The 16,579-nt window shown below is 34.2% G+C and overlaps 1 protein-coding gene across 1 annotated transcript in view; it reads right to left on the bottom strand.

Annotated features, from left to right (window-relative positions):
- Positions 1-16,579, bottom strand: part of LOC133194529 (isatin hydrolase-like) — a 133,793-nt gene that overhangs the window by 69,561 nt on the left and 47,653 nt on the right. The window lies entirely within an intron of this gene.

Below are 16,579 nucleotides of genomic sequence, written 5' to 3'. Positions count from 1 at the left end.
ATTAAGCATTCTGGCCCCTTATGGCCCCTAATTACGTAATATTTGAAGAGAATTTTAAGATATATAGTTGCAGATTGTGAAGATGAACACTTTTGCCTCAATAATCAATATCAAAATATTTTACGTTAAGGAGTTATAGATGAAAGACTTTTGGCCCCTCTGAGCCCCTAATTTGAGGGGTCAGCCCCTTTTTCTTGATATCACATGAAAGGTCTTGTAATTCTGAAGACTTTTTGTTCAACAACTATTAAGAAGTTTCGTTTCGTTTTCGAGATATGTAGACTTGAAATATTTAGGGGCCGCCCCTTTAAGTCCTTATAGGGGCTGTTTAGGAAAAATTCAAAGGATGTACATTGTTCAGATCATCATTCTAAACAACTTTTGTTCAATATTGCTTTTCAAAATGTTTCCCCTTTTCGAGATATAAAGCGTCAAAGATTAAGCATTCTGGCCCCTTATGGTCCCTAATTACGTAATATTTGAAGAGAATTTTAAGATATATAGTTGCAGATTGTGAAGATGAACACTTTTGCCTCAATAATCAATATCAAAATATTTTACGTTAAGGAGTTATAGATGAAAGACTTTTGGCCCCTCTGAGCCCCTAATTTGAGGGGTCAGCCCCTTTTTCTTGATATCACATGAAAGGTCTTGTAATTCTGAAGACTTTTTGTTCAACAACTATTAAGAAGTTTCGTTTCGTTTTCGAGATATGTAGACTTGAAATATTTAGGGGCCGCCCCTTTAAGTCCTTATAGGGTCTGTTTAGGAAAAATTCAAAGGATGCACATTGTTCAGATCATCATTCTAAACAACTTTTGTTCAATATTGCTTTTCAAAATGTTTCCCCTTTTCGAGATATAAAGCGTCAAAGATTAAGCATTCTGGCCCCTTGTGGCCCTTATGTATGTAACATATGACGTAAAAATCATAATATATAGTTGTAGTTTGTTAAGATAAATAATTTTGCTTCAGTAATGTATACAAAAATATTGCTTGTTTAAGAGTTATCGATTAAAGACTTTCGGCCCCTATCGGCCCTTAACGTGATGACTCAGCCCTTTTTTCTTGATATCATGTTACAGATCTTTTTATTCTGCACAAATATTGTTCAGTATATTTTAACAAAATAATTATACTTTAAAAGATATGATACAAAATGTCTCAAAAATTCACTCATGATTCGTGTCCTAAATTTTGACCCCTACCGAGCTTCCATACTAGGCACTTCCGGAAAATATCTAAACCCAGGTGCAATATGGCAGCATGTCCTCTATCATCACTGAAAATTTCAGCGCTCTAGCTTCAGCCGTTTTTGAGTTTCATCGCAGACAAGGAGGTCCTCTGAATTTTAACAAAAGGGCGATAACTTCCGACCGGAAGTGATTTTCAAAAAACGATATTGCCGGAATTAACTTCAGATGTCAACGCATCTACCATGAAAATTTGAATAAAATCGAACGAGCCATCTCCGAGAAATCGTCTGCACAAATTTTGTAAGAAGAAAAAAGAATAATAATAAAGGTAAAAAAGAAACCGAAGAATAATAGAAGGGTCTTCCGCTGAAGACGGAAGACCCTAATAATAAAGGTAAAAAAGAAACCGAAGAATAATAGAAGGGTCTTCCGCTGAAGACGGAAGACCCTAATAAAAATGAAAAAGAAACCGAAGAATAATAGAAGGGTCTTCCGCTGAAGACGAAAGACCTTAATAAAACATAAGAGAAATCATTTCTCCTAAACAAATTACTAGTCGTTAAACATTTTTGGACGTTTCCGTAAAAGTCTATTTTTAAAAAAAATTGCTCTTCAAGCAGGGATCGAACTCAAAACCCTTGGGTTGAAAGGCAGGTGCGCTAACCATTAGGCCACGCATTCCGACAACAGTAGTAAGTTAAAATGTTTAGGACTATAGAATAGATGCAAGCGTATTTTTAGAATCGGTAGGGGAAGAAAGAAGTTCCGTAAAAGGAAATAGTTCCTGAACTTGCAAGCAGTATATAAAATAAGAAGGGACGGGTTGCGTGAGAAAACGTTAACACTGTTCCCTAATGAAAATGTATTAGTGGACTGTGGCCCGATTCATCGATATTGTGAGCATGCTGATTTTTTTGTAAATACATGTAGCTTTGTTGAAAGCTTTAAAGATCGGGTTCGGATTTTAGCATTTCTGACTGAATATCCTGAAATAAATATGAAACATTTAAATAAGCATTTCTTTGGGTTATATTAAATATATGTAGCACAAATTAAACTCCCAACATGCATTTTTAGAAGGGAAACACGACAATGAAAGCGAGAATTGTTTTTAATATATCGAAAATCGCTATTTCTGGAAACTGATTAATTCCAAATAAAAATCAAATAAATTCCACATGTTAAAGAAAGAGAGAATGCTCGTTATTAAAATGTCATATCATATCAGGAAAATCGAATGCTATTAACGACATCTGAAGAAATAGCCAATAAAAGGTTAAGATCATTTCTTCGTTCACCTGCACTTTAATTTCAAACACAACAGAACTTGTAGTTTTTGCCGTGAAACTTCATGACTTCTATATACTTATAAGACTCACCGTAAAACTTTCCAGAAAGTTTCTCTGAGGTCTATACTACATTTGTACCAAATCTGGTGTCGATCCGAGGTCTGGTTTGAATTTTACAGAAATATTCTACGTTGTTGTTGATGTGATTTTTTTTTTTAAGAAAGGGGGGGGGGGGTGAGTTATTTATTTTATGTTTCTTTTTAACTAACAATTGTAACTACTTCCACATCCTTAAGCTTGATTGTGACCTTTGGGTCAAGGTCAAAGGTCAAGGTCATTTAAAAAAAAAAATTCTTTACGTTCTATGTTTTAACCTGCTACTGTAGCTGGATGCATGTCCTTAGTTTCAAATTTAACCCAAAGTCATGTTTGCCGATAATTTTCATTATTCTTTTTTTTTTGGAGAGAGGGAGAGAAGGACAATAAAACTTAAGAAAGTTCCAGTAGGTTCTTAGCTACAACTCCCTGAAATCTTATATCTATCTGAAGTGTGATTTGAAACTAAGAGAAAGATTTCACATTGCTCTCGGGATGATTTTTTTCTTTGAAGTTTTTCCGGAAAAAAAAATGTAATTTCTACATTTTTCAGAGAAAGACCATAAAACTCTACAGGAAGTTACTTTGGAGTCTTAGCTACAGTTCTCTAAAGTTTCGTGTCGATCCGATGTGTGAATTCAATTCTAGAGAGATATTGCATGTTGCAACTGCTGTCATTTTTTTTCCACGAAAGAAAAGGGGGGGGGGGGGGGTTATATAATAATCCTTAGCCTGTTACACACTGGGAGTTGTAATCAACTCTCCACTTCCTCAGTAAACATTCTGACCTTAATGTCAAGGTCATATATCAAGGTCAAAGGTCAAGGTCATACAGATAGGTGGAAAGATCCAATAAACAGAGTCATTTCAAGAGATTTCTGCTCAGAAAGGTTAAAGAAATTAATAATTACTAAACGAGCTTGCGTCAAAGATTTAGCATTCTGGCCCCTTATGGCCCCTAATTAAGAAATTTTTTATAAAATTTGAAGATATATAGATGCAGATTGGGAAGATGAACATTTTTGCTTCAATAATTAATATCAAAATATTTAACGTTAAGGAGTTATAGATGAAAGACTTTTGGCCACTCTGAGCCCCTAATTTCAGCCCCTTTTCCTTGATATCACATGAAAGGTCTTGTAATTTTGAAGACTTTTTGTTCAACGACTATTCAGAAGTTTCGTTTCATTTTCGAGATATGTAGACTTGAAATATTTAGGGGCCGTCCCTTTATGTCCTTATAGGGGCTGTTAGGAAAAATTCAAAGGATGCACATTGTTCAAATCATCATTCTAAACAACTTTTGTTCAATATTGCTTTTCAAAATGTTTCCCCTTTTCGAGATATAGAGCTTCAAAGATTAAGCATTCTGGCCCCTTATGGCCCCTAATTACGTAAAATTTGAAGAAAATTTTATGATATCTAGTTGCAGATTGTGAAGATGAACATTTTTGCTTCAATATTTAATATCAAAATATTTTACGTTAAGGAGTTATAGATGAAAGACTTTTGGCCCCTCTGAGCCCCTAATTTGAGGGATCAGCCCCTTTCTCTTGATATCACTTGAAAGGTCTTGTAATTTTGAAGACTTTTTATTCAACGACTATTCAGAAGTTTCGTTTCATTTTCGAGATATGTAGACTTGAAATATTTAGGGGCCGTCCCTTTAAGTCCTTATAGGGTCAGTTTAGGAAAAATTCAAAGGATGCACATTGTTCAAATCATCATTCTAAACAACTTTTGTTCAATATTGCTTTTCAAAATGTTTCCCCTTTTCGAGATATAAAGCGTCAAAGATTAAGCATTCTGGCCCCTTATGGCCCCTAATTACGTAATATTTGAAGAGAATTTTAAGATATATAGTTGCAGATTGTGAAGATGAACACTTTTGCCTCAATAATCAATATCAAAATATTTTACGTTAAGGAGTTATAGATGAAAGACTTTTGGCCCCTCTGAGCCCCTAATTTGAGGGGTCAGCCCCTTTTTCTTGATATCACATGAAAGGTCTTGTAATTCTGAAGACTTTTTGTTCAACAACTATTAAGAAGTTTCGTTTCGTTTTCGAGATATGTAGACTTGAAATATTTAGGGGCCGCCCCTTTAAGTCCTTATAGGGGCTGTTTAGGAAAAATTCAAAGGATGTACATTGTTCAGATCATCATTCTAAACAACTTTTGTTCAATATTGCTTTTCAAAATGTTTCCCCTTTTCGAGATATAAAGCGTCAAAGATTAAGCATTCTGGTCCCTTATGGCCCCTAATTACGTAATATTTGAAGAGAATTTTAAGATATATAGTTGCAGATTGTGAAGATGAACACTTTTGCCTCAATAATCAATATCAAAATATTTTACGTTAAGGAGTTATAGATGAAAGACTTTTGGCCCCTCTGAGCCCCTAATTTGAGGGGTCAGCCCCTTTTTCTTGATATCACATGAAAGGTCTTGTAATTCTGAAGACTTTTTGTTCAACAACTATTAAGAAGTTTCGTTTCGTTTTCGAGATATGTAGACTTGAAATATTTAGGGGCCGCCCCTTTAAGTCCTTATAGGGGCTGTTTAGGAAAAATTCAAAGGATGTACATTGTTCAGATCATCATTCTAAACAACTTTTGTTCAATATTGCTTTTCAAAATGTTTCCCCTTTTCGAGATATAAAGCGTCAAAGATTAAGCATTCTGGCCCCTTGTGGCCCTTATGTATGTAACATATGACGTAAAAATCATAATATATAGTTGTAGTTTGTTAAGATAAATAATTTTGCTTCAGTAATGTATACAAAAATATTGCTTGTTTAAGAGTTATCGATTAAAGACTTTCGGCCCCTATCGGCCCTTAACGTGATGACTCAGCCCTTTTTTCTTGATATCATGTTACAGATCTTTTTATTCTGCACAAATATTGTTCAGTATATTTTAACAAAATAATTATACTTTAAAAGATATGATACAAAATGTCTCAAAAATTCACTCATGATTCGTGTCCTAAATTTTGACCCCTACCGAGCTTCCATACTAGGCACTTCCGGAAAATATCTAAACCCAGGTGCAATATGGCAGCATGTCCTCTATCATCACTGAAAATTTCAGCGCTCTAGCTTCAGCCGTTTTTGAGTTTCATCGCAGACAAGGAGGTCCTCTGAATTTTAACAAAAGGACGATAACTTCCGACCGGAAGTGATTTTCAAAAAACGATATTGCCGGAATTAACTTCAGATGTCAACGCATCTACCATGAAAATTTGAATAAAATCGAACGAGCCATCTCCGAGAAATCGTCTGCACAAATTTTGTAAGAAGAAAAAAGAATAATAATAAAGGTAAAAAAGAAACCGAAGAATAATAGAAGGGTCTTCCGCTGAAGACGGAAGACCCTAATAATAAAGGTAAAAAAGAAACCGAAGAATAATAGAAGGGTCTTCCACTGAAGACGGAAGACCCTAATAAAAGTGAAAAAGAAACAATAGAATAATAGAAGGGTCTTCCGCTGAAGACGGAAGACCCTGATAAAAGTGAAAAAGAAACAATAGAATAATAGAAGGGTCTTCCGCTGAAGACGGAAGACCCTAATAATAAAGGTGAAAAGAAACCGAAGAATAATAGAAGGGTCTTCCGCTGAAGACGCAAGACCCTAATAAAAGTGAAAAAGAAACCGAAGAATAATAGAAGGGTCTTCCGCTGAAGACGGAAGACCCTAATAATAATAAGAAACAATAGAATCACTATAAGGTCTTCCGTGGAGACGGAAGACCTTAATAATAATAACTAGATGCGATCTCGTTGCGAGCAACGAGTGGGTCTTCCGTCCAATTTTCGATAAGATGAGATAAGAATTTGACTGAGATTTTCGTTAAAAAATAGTTATATAAATAAATTGTTAAGACAAACAATTTCCCTTCAGTAATGTGTAACAAAATATTGATCAATAAAAAGTTATAGATTAAACACTTCCGGCCCGTCTTGGCCCCTTACATGAATGATCAGCCCCTTTTTCTTGGTATCATCTTAAAGCTCTCATGATTTTGAACACTTTTTGTTCAACAACTATTCAGAAATTCTTTTTCGTTTCCGAGATATATGCAAAAGAAATATTAAGGGCCGGCCCTTTAAATCCTAAACGGGGACGTCTAGCAAAAATTGAATGATTGCATATTATTAAGAATATTATTTTGAACGTCTTTTGTTAAAATATTGGTTATCAAACTATTCTTCCTGTTCAAGATTTATTGCGCCAAAGATTATACAATCTGACCCCTAATGATCCCTTACTGCATAAGATATGACGTAAACACCATGTTATATAGCTAAAGAGTGTGAAGATGAACTATTTCGCTTCAGTAATATATTACAAAATATTGATCATTAAATAGTTATTGATTTAAGACTTTCGGCCCCTCTCGGCCCCTATTTTGAGGGGCCAGCCCCTTTTTCTTCATACCACTTTAAAGCTCTTATGGTTTTGAACACTTTTTGTTCAACAACTATTCAGAAATTCTTTTTCGTTTCCGAGAGATATGCAAAAGATATATTTAGGGGCCAGCCCTTCAACTCCTAAATGGGGACGTTTAGCAAAAATCGAAAGGTTACTTACTGTTTAGAACATTATTTTGAACACCATTTATTCAGTATTGCTTATCAAAACATTTCCCACTTTCGAGATATAAAGTGCCAAAGATTTGGACTTCTGGCCCCTTAGGGCCCCTAATTATGTAACATGTGATGTGAATATCATAATATATAGTTGTAAAATGTTAAGATAAACATTTTTGCTTCAGTAATGAATTGCAAAATATTGATTGTTCAAAAGTTATTGATTAAAGACTTTCGGCCCCTCTCGACCCCTATTTTGAGGGGCCAGCCCCTTTTTCTTCATACCATTTTAAAGCTCTTATGATTTTGAACACTTTTTGTTCAACAACTATTCAGAAATTCTTTTTCGTTTCCGAGCTATATGCAAAAGATATATTTAGGGGCCAGCCCTTCAACTCCTTAATGGGGACGTTTAGCAAAAATCGAAAGGTTAGATATTGTTCAGAACATTATTTTGAACATCTTTTATTCAATATTGCTTATCAAAATATTTCCCACTTTCGAGATATAGAGTGCCAAAGATTTGGCATTCTGGCCCCTTATGGACCTTAATTATGTAACATATGATGTATATATCATAATATATGGTTGTAAATTGTTAAGATAAACATTTTTGCTTCAGTAATGTATATCAAAATATTGATCGTTAAAGAGTTATTGATTTAATACTTTTGGCCCCTCTCGGCCCCTAATATGACAAGTCAGCCCTTTTTTCCTGATATCATATTAAAGATCTTGTCATTCTGCACAAATATTGTTCAGTATGTTTTTACAAAATAATTATACTTCAAAAGATATGATACAAAATGTCTCAAAAATTCACTCATGATTCGTGTCCTAAATTTCGACCCCTACCGAGCTTCCATACTAGGCACTTCCGGAAAATATCCAAACCCATGTGCAAAATGGCAACATGTCCTCTATCATCACTGAAAATTTCAGCGCTTTAGCTTAAGCCGTTTTTGAGTTCCATCGCAGACAAGGAGGTCCTCTAAATTTTGATAAAAGGGCGATAACTCCGGACCGGAAGTGAATTTCTAAAAATTGTTTAGCCGGAATTAACTTCAGATAACCTAGCAACAATCCTGAAAATCTGAAGCAAATCCATCGATCCATCTCCGAGAAATCGCCTGCACAAAATTTGTGCAGAAAAAAAAGAATAATAACTAGATGAGATCTCGTTGCGAACAACGAGTGGGTGTTCCGTCCTATTTTTGATAAGATGAGATAAAAATTTGACTGAGATTTTCGTTCAGATATAATGATATAAATAAATTGTTAAGACGAACAATTTTGCTTTAATAATGTTTTACAAAATATTAATCATAAAAGGGTCATAGATTAAAGACTTTCGCCCCTTCTTGGCCCCTAATGTTAGAGGTCAGCCCCTTTTTCTTGATATTATCTTAAAGCTCTCATGATTTTGAACACTTTTTGTTCAACAACTAGTCAGAAATTCTTTTTTGTTTTCGGTATATACGCAAAAGAAATATTAAGGGTTGGCCCTTCAAATCCTAAATGGAGACGTCTAGCAAAAATTGAAAGAGTGCATATTGTTCAGAATATTATTTTGATCGTCTTTTGTTCAATACTGTTTATCAAAATATTCTTCCTTTTTGAGATATATTGCGCCAAAGATTATGCAATCTGGCCCCCTAAAGACCCCTTACTGCGTAATATATGATATCAACATCATGTTATTTAGATAAAGTGTGTGAAGATGTACTATTTCGCTTCAGTAATATATTACAAAATATTGATCATTAAAGAGTTATTGATTGCATACGTTCGGCCACTCTCAGCCCCTTATTTAATGGGGCAGACCCTTTTCCTTGATATCACCTTAAAGCTCTCATGATTTTGAACACTTTTTGTTCAACAACTACTCAGAAATTCTTTTTCGTTTCCGAGATATATCCGAAGGATATATTTAGGGGCCGGCCCTTCAACTCCTTAATGGGGACATTAAGCAAAAATCAAAAGGTTGCATATTGTTTAGAACATTATTTTGAATAACTTTTGTTCAATATTGCTTATAAAAATATTTCCCACTTTTGTGATATAAAGCGTCAAAGATTTAGCATTCTGGCCCCTTATGGCCCCTAATTATGTAACATATGTGAATATCATAATATATAGTTGTAAATTGTTGAGATGAACATTTTTGCTTCAGTAATGCATTACAAAATATTGATCGTTAAAGAGTTATTGTTCAAAGACTTTCGGCCCCTCTCAGCCCCTATTTTGAGGGGCCAGCCCCTTTTTCTTCATATCACTTTAAAGCTCTCATGATTTTGAACACTTTTTGTTCAACAACTACTCAGAAATTCTTTTTCGTTTCTGAGATATTTGCAAAGGAAGTATTTAGGGGCCGGCCCTTCAATTCCTTAATGGGGACGTTTAGAAAAAAATGAAAGGTTGCATATTGTTTAGAACATTATTTTGAACATCTTTTGTTCAATATTGCTTATCGAAATATTTCTCACTTTTGAGATATAAAGCGGCAAAGATTTGGCATTCTGGCCCCTTATGGCCCCTAATTATGTAACATATGATGTGAATATCATAATATATAGTTGTAAATTGTTGAGATGAACATTTTTGCTTCAGTAATGCATACAAAATATTGATCGTTAAAGAGTTATTGTTCAAAGACTTTCGGCCCCTCTCAGCCCCTATTTTGAGGGGCCAGCCCCTTTTTCTTCATATCACTTTAAAGCTCTCATGATTTTGAACACTTTTTGTTCAACAACTACTCAGAAATTCTTTTTCGTTTCTGAGATATTTGCAAAGGAAGTATTTAGGGGCCGGCCCTTCAATTCCTTAATGGGGACGTTTAGAAAAAAAATGAAAGGTTGCATATTGTTTAGAACATTATTTTGAACATCTTTTGTTCAATATTGCTTATCGAAATATTTCTCACTTTTGAGATATAAAGCGGCAAAGATTTGGCATTCTGGCCCCTTATGGCCCCTAATTATGTAACATATGATGTGAATATCATAATATATAGTTGTAAATTGTTGAGATGAACATTTTTGCCTCAGTAATGCATTACAAAATATCGATCGTTAAAGAGTTATTGTTCAAAGACTTTCGGCCCCTCTCAGCCCCTATTTTGAGGGGCCAGCCCCTTTTTCTTCATATCATTTTAAAGCTCTCATGATTTTGAACACTTTTTGTTCAACAACTATTCAGAAATTCTTTTTCGTTTCCGAACTATATGCAAAAGATATATTTAGGGGCCAGCCCTTCAACTCCTTAATGGGGAAGTTTAGCAAAAATTGAAAGGTTAAATATTGTTTAGAACATTATTTTGAACATCTTTTATTCAATATTGCTTATCAAAATATTTCCCACTTTCGAAATATAGAGTGCCAAAGATTTGGCATTCTGGCCCTTTATGGCCCTTAATTATGTAACAAATGATGTATATATCATAATATATGGTTGTAAATTGTTAAGATAAACATTTTTGCTTCAGTAATGTATACCAAAATATTGATCGTTAAAGAGTTATTGATTTAATACTTTTGGACCCTCTCGGCCCCTATCATGACAAGTCAGCCCTTTTTTCTTGATATCATATAAAAGATCCTGTCATTCTGCACAAATATTGTTCAGTATGTTTTAACAAAATAATTATACTTTAAAAGATATGATACAAAATGTCTCAAAAATTCACTCATGATTCGTGTCCTAAATTTCGACCCCTACCGAGCTTCCATACTAGGCACTTCCGGAAAATATCCAAACCCAGGTGCAAAATGGCAACATGTCCTCTATCATCACTGAAAATTTCAGCTTAAGCCGTTTTTGAGTTCCATCGCAGACAAGGAGGTCCTCTGAATTTTAATAAAAGGGCGATAACTCTCGACCGGAAGTAAATATCCCTTAACAGACTTGCCGGAATTAACTTCAGATGTGAACGCATCTTTCATGAAAATTTGAATAAAATCGAACGAGCCATCTCCGAGAAATCCTCTGCACAAATTTTGTAAGGAGAAAAAAGAATAATAATAATAACTAGATGAGATCTCGTTGCGAGCAACGAGTAGGTCTTCCGTCCGATTTTTCGATAAGATGAGATATGATTTTGACTATGATCTTTGTTAAAAGATAATAATATATAGACTTCACTAATTAGATTTCATTCTTTTGATTTATATAACATTATCAAAGATCTAGAGATGACATGCTTTTGGCCCCTCTGAGCCCCTAGTTTGAGGGGTCAGCCCCTTTTTCTTGATATCAGTTGAAAAGTCTTGTGATTTTGAAAACGTTTTGTTCAAGGAATATTCAGAGATTTCTTTTCGTTGTGGAGATATGCTGAATGGAAATATTAAGGGGCCACCCCTCCAAGTCCTTAATGGGGCCGTTTGACAAAAACTAAAAGGGTGCGTATTGTTTAGAACAAGATTCTTAACATCTTTTGTTCAGTATTGCATATCAAAATAGTCCCCCTTTTCGAGATATAAAGCTTCAAAGATGTAGCATTCTGGTCCCTTGTGACCCCTTATTACGTAACGTATGATCAGAATCTTATCATATATTGTTGTAAATCGTTAAGATAAACATCTTTGCTTCAGTAATGTGTTACAAATTATTGATCGTTAAAGAGTTATAGATGAAAGACTTTTGGCCCCTCTGAGTCCCTAATGTGAAGGGTCAGCCCCTTCTTCTTGATATCAAATGAAAGGTCTTGTGATTTTGAAGACTTTTTGTTCAAAAACTATTCAGAGATTTCTTTTCGTTGTGGAGATATGCTGAATTATTTAGGGGCCACACCTCAAGTCCTTAATGGGGCCGTTTGACAAAAATTGAAAGGATGCATATTGTTTAGAACATTATTCTGACCATCTTTTGTTCAGTATTGCTTATCAAAATATTCCCCCTTTTCGAGATATAAAGTGTCAAAGATTTAGCATTCTGGCCCCTTGTGACCCCTTATTACGCAACATATGATCAGAATCTTATCATATGTTGTTGTAAATTGTTAAGATAAACATTTCTGTTTCAGTAATGTATAACAAAATATTGATCGTTAAAGAGTTATAGATGAAAGACTTTCGGCCCCTCTGAGCCCCTAACTTGAGGGGTCAGCCCCTTCTTCTTGATATCAAATGAAAGCACTTATCATTTTGCACAACTTTTGTTATATTTGTTTTAACAAAATATTTACAGGTATAAAGATATGATAGAAAACTTGTCAAATTTTGCGAGATGCTTGTGAGCCTATTTTTCGAGCCCAGGCGAGCTTTGGCGCCTTTTGCGCTGGAAAGATATGGACGCAAAAAAGCACATCTACAATCCCTCCTCTACCTTCACTGAGAATCTCAACTCAATATCTTTATTCGTTTTGGAGTGATTACCAGGACAAGCCGACCCTCTGAAAATCAGATAATTGTCTATATCTCATGACCGGAAGTGACGTCATCAATATAAAAAATTTCCAATAAGGTTCAGATCAATATCTATCAGATCTGAAAGTTTCATGAAAATCGACCGAGTCGTTTCCGAGAACTCGCGTGCACAAAATCGGTAAGAAAAAAAAAGAATAATAATAATAATAATAGAGAAAAAGAAACCGAACGAAAACAATAAGGTCTTCCGTTGGAGACGGAAGACCTTAATAATAATAATAATAATAAAGGTAAAAAAGAAACCTAAGAATAATAGAAGGGTCTTCCGCTGAAGACGGAAGACCCTAATAACTAGATGCGAGCAACGAGTGGGTCTTCCGTCCGATTTTTGATAAGATGAGATACGAATTTGACTGAGATTTTTGTTCATAAATATATAAATAGTGATAACGTACAATTTGCTTCAGATATTTTTAACAAAATTTTGATGATTATGGCACCAAAAAACGCAATATTTGATGAAGATTTAAAAATTTTTATAGTAACAGATCGTGAAGATGAACATTACTGTAAAAGGGTTATAGATGAAAGACTTTTAGCCCCTTTGAGCCCGTAATTCGAGGGGTCTTGATATCATATGAAAGGTCTTGTAATTCTGAAGACTTTTCGTTCAACAATTATTCAGTTTTCGAGATTGCAGACTTGAAATATTTAGGGGCCGTCCCTTTAAGTCCTTATAGGGGCTGTTTAGGAAAAATTCAAAGGATGCACATTGTTCAGATCATCATTCTAAACAACTTTTGTTCAATATTGCTTTTAAAAATGTTTCCGCTTTTCGAGATATAAAGCGTCAAAGATTAAGCATTCTGGCCCCTTATGGCCCCTAATTACGTAATATTTGAAGAAAATTTTAAGATATATAGTTGCAGATTGTGAAGATGAACATTTTGCTTCAATAATTAATGTCAAAATATTTAACGTTAAGGAGTTATAGATTAAAGACTTTTGGCCCCTCTAAGCCCCTCATTTGAGGGATCAGCCCCTTTTTCTTGATATAACATGAAAGGTCTTGTAATTCTGAAGACTTTTTGTACAACAACTATTCAGAAGTTTCGTTTCGTTTTCGAGATATGTAGACTTGAAATATTTAGGGTCGTCCCTTTAAGTCCTTATAGGGGCTGTTTAGAAAAAAAAATCAAAGGACGCACAGTGTTAAGATCATCATTCTAAACAATTTTTGTTCAATATTGCTTTTCAAAATATTTCCCCTTTTGAGATATAAAGCGTCAAAGATTTAGAATTCTGGCCCCTTATGGCCCTTAATTATGTATTATATGATGTGAATATCATAATATATACATGTAGTTGTAAATTGTTGAGATGAACATTTTTGCTTCAGTAATGCATTACAGAATATTGATCGTTAAAGAGTTATTGTTCAAAGACTTTCGGCCCCTCTCAGCCCCTATTTTGAGGGGCCAGCCCCTTTTTCTTCATATCACTTTAAAGCTCTCATGATTTTGAACACTTTTTTCAACAACTACTCAGAAATTCTTTTTCGTTTCTGAGATATTTGCAAAAGAAGTATTTAGGGGCCGGCCCTTCAACTCCTTCATGGGGACATTTAGCAAAAAATGAAAGGCTGCATATTGTTTAAAACATTATTTTGAACATCTTTTGTTCAATATTGCTTATTAAAATATTTCCAATTTTTGAGATATAGAGCGTCAAAGATTTAGAATTCTGGCCCCTTATGGCCCCTAATTATGTAACATATGATGTGAATATCATAATATATAGTTGAAAATTGTTGAGATAATCATTTTTGCTTCAGTAATGCATTACAAAATATTGATCGTTAAAGAGTTATTGAATAAAAAGTTTCGGCCCCTCTCAGCCCCTATTTTGAGGGGCCAGCCCCTTTTTCTTCATACTACTTTAAAGCTCTCATGAGTTTGAACACTTTTTGTTCAACAACTATTCAGAAATTCTTTTTCGTTTCCGAGATATTTTCAAAAGAAGTATTTAGGGGCCGGCCCTTCAACTCCTTAATGGGGACGTTTAGCAAAAATTGAAAGCTGAATATTGTTCAGAACATTATTTTGAACATCTTTTGTTCAGTATTGCTTATCAAAATATTTCCCATTTTCAAGATATAAAGCGTCAAAGATTCAGCATTCTGGCCCCTCTTGGCCCTTAATTATGTAACATATGACGTAAATATCATAATCTATAGTTGTGGATTGTTAAGATAAACATTTTTGCTTCAGTAATGTATAACAAAATATTGATCGTTAAAGAGTTAAGGATTTAAGACTTTTGGCCCCTGTTGACCCTTAATGTGATAAGTCAGCCCTTTTTTCTTGTTATCATATAAGAGACCTTGTGATTCTACACAATTTTTGTTATATATGTTATAAGAAAATATTCATAGTTTTGAAGATACGATAAAAAATGTCTTGAAAATTCACTCTTGTTTCGTGTCCTAAATTTCGACCCCTACCGAGCTTCCATACTAGTCACTTCCGGAAAATATTCAAACCCAGGTGCAAAATGGCAAGATGTCCTCTTTCATCGCTGAAAATTTCAGCACTCTAGCTTAAGCCGTTTTTGAGTTCCATTGCAGACATGGAAGTCCTCTAAATTTCGATAAAAGGGTGATAACTTCCGACCGGAAGTGAATTTCTCTATATTGAAATGCGGGTACAAACTTTAGATGGTAACACATAAACTCTGAAAATTTGAAGCAAATCGATCAAGCCATCTCCGAGAAATCTTCTGCACAAAATCGGTAAGGAAAAAAAAAGAAAAATAACTAGATGCAATCTCGTTGCGAGCAACGAGGGGGTCTTCCGTCCGATTTTTGATCAGATGAGATAAGAATTTGACTGAGATTTTGGGGTTTTTTTTATCCCTTTTTTATATAAGCTTAAACCTCTCGTGATTTTAAAAACTTTTTGTTCAACAACTATTGAGAAAGTCTTCTTCGTTTCCGAGATATATTAAAAAGAAACATTTAGGGGCTGGTCCTTCAACACCTAAATGGGGATATTTAGCAAAAATTGAAAGTTCACATATTCTTCAGAACATTATTTTGAACATCTTTTATTCAATATTGCTTCTCAAAATATTTCCCACTTTTAAGATATAAAGCGTGAAAGATTTTGCATTCTGGCCCCTTATGGCCCCTAATTTTGTAACATATGGTGTGAATATCATAATATATATTTGTAAATTGTTGAGATAAACATTTTTGCTTCAGTAATGAATTACAAAATATTAATCGTTAAAGATTTATTGATTAAAGACTTTCGGCCCCTCTCAGCCCCTATTTAAAGAGGACAGCCCCTTTTTCTTCATACCACGTCAAAGCTCTCATGATTTTGAACACTTTTTGTTCAACAACTATTTACAAATTCTTCTTCGTTTTTGAAATATTTAAAAAAAAAATATTTAGGGGCTGGCCCTTCAACTCCTTAATGGGGACATTTAGCAAAAAATAAAAGGTTGCATATTGTTCAAAACATTATTTTGAACATCTTTTGTTCAATATTGCTTATCAAAATATTTCCCACTTTTGAGATATAAAGCGTCAAAAATTTAGCATTCTGGCCCTTTATGGCCCCTTATTATGTAACATATGATATGAATATCATAATATATAGTTGTAAATTGTTGAGATAAACATTTTTGCTTCAGTAATACATTACAAAATATTGATCGTTAAAGAGTTATTGTTCAAAGACTTTCGGCCCCTCTCAGCCCCTATTTTGAGGGGCCAGCCCCTTTTTCTTCATATCACCTGAACGCTCTCATGATTTTGAACACTTTTTGTTCAACAACTACTCAGAAATTCTTTTTCGTTTCTGAGATATTTGTAAAAGAAATATTTAGGGGCCGGCCCTTCAACTCCTTAATAGGGACGTTTAGCAAAAAATGAAAGAATGTATATTGTTTAGAACATTATTTTGAACATCTTTTGTTCAATATTGCTTATTAAAATATTTCCCACTTTTGAGATATAAAGCATCAAAGATTTAGCATT

The sequence above is a fragment of the Saccostrea echinata genome, unplaced genomic scaffold (genome assembly GCF_033153115.1).
Source record: "Saccostrea echinata isolate AGI-Se365-2 ecotype Australia unplaced genomic scaffold, CSIRO_AGI_Sech_v1 ptg000029l, whole genome shotgun sequence".
Taxonomy (NCBI): domain Eukaryota; kingdom Metazoa; phylum Mollusca; class Bivalvia; order Ostreida; family Ostreidae; genus Saccostrea; species Saccostrea echinata.
This window is presented reverse-complemented; position numbering and strand designations above follow the sequence as displayed.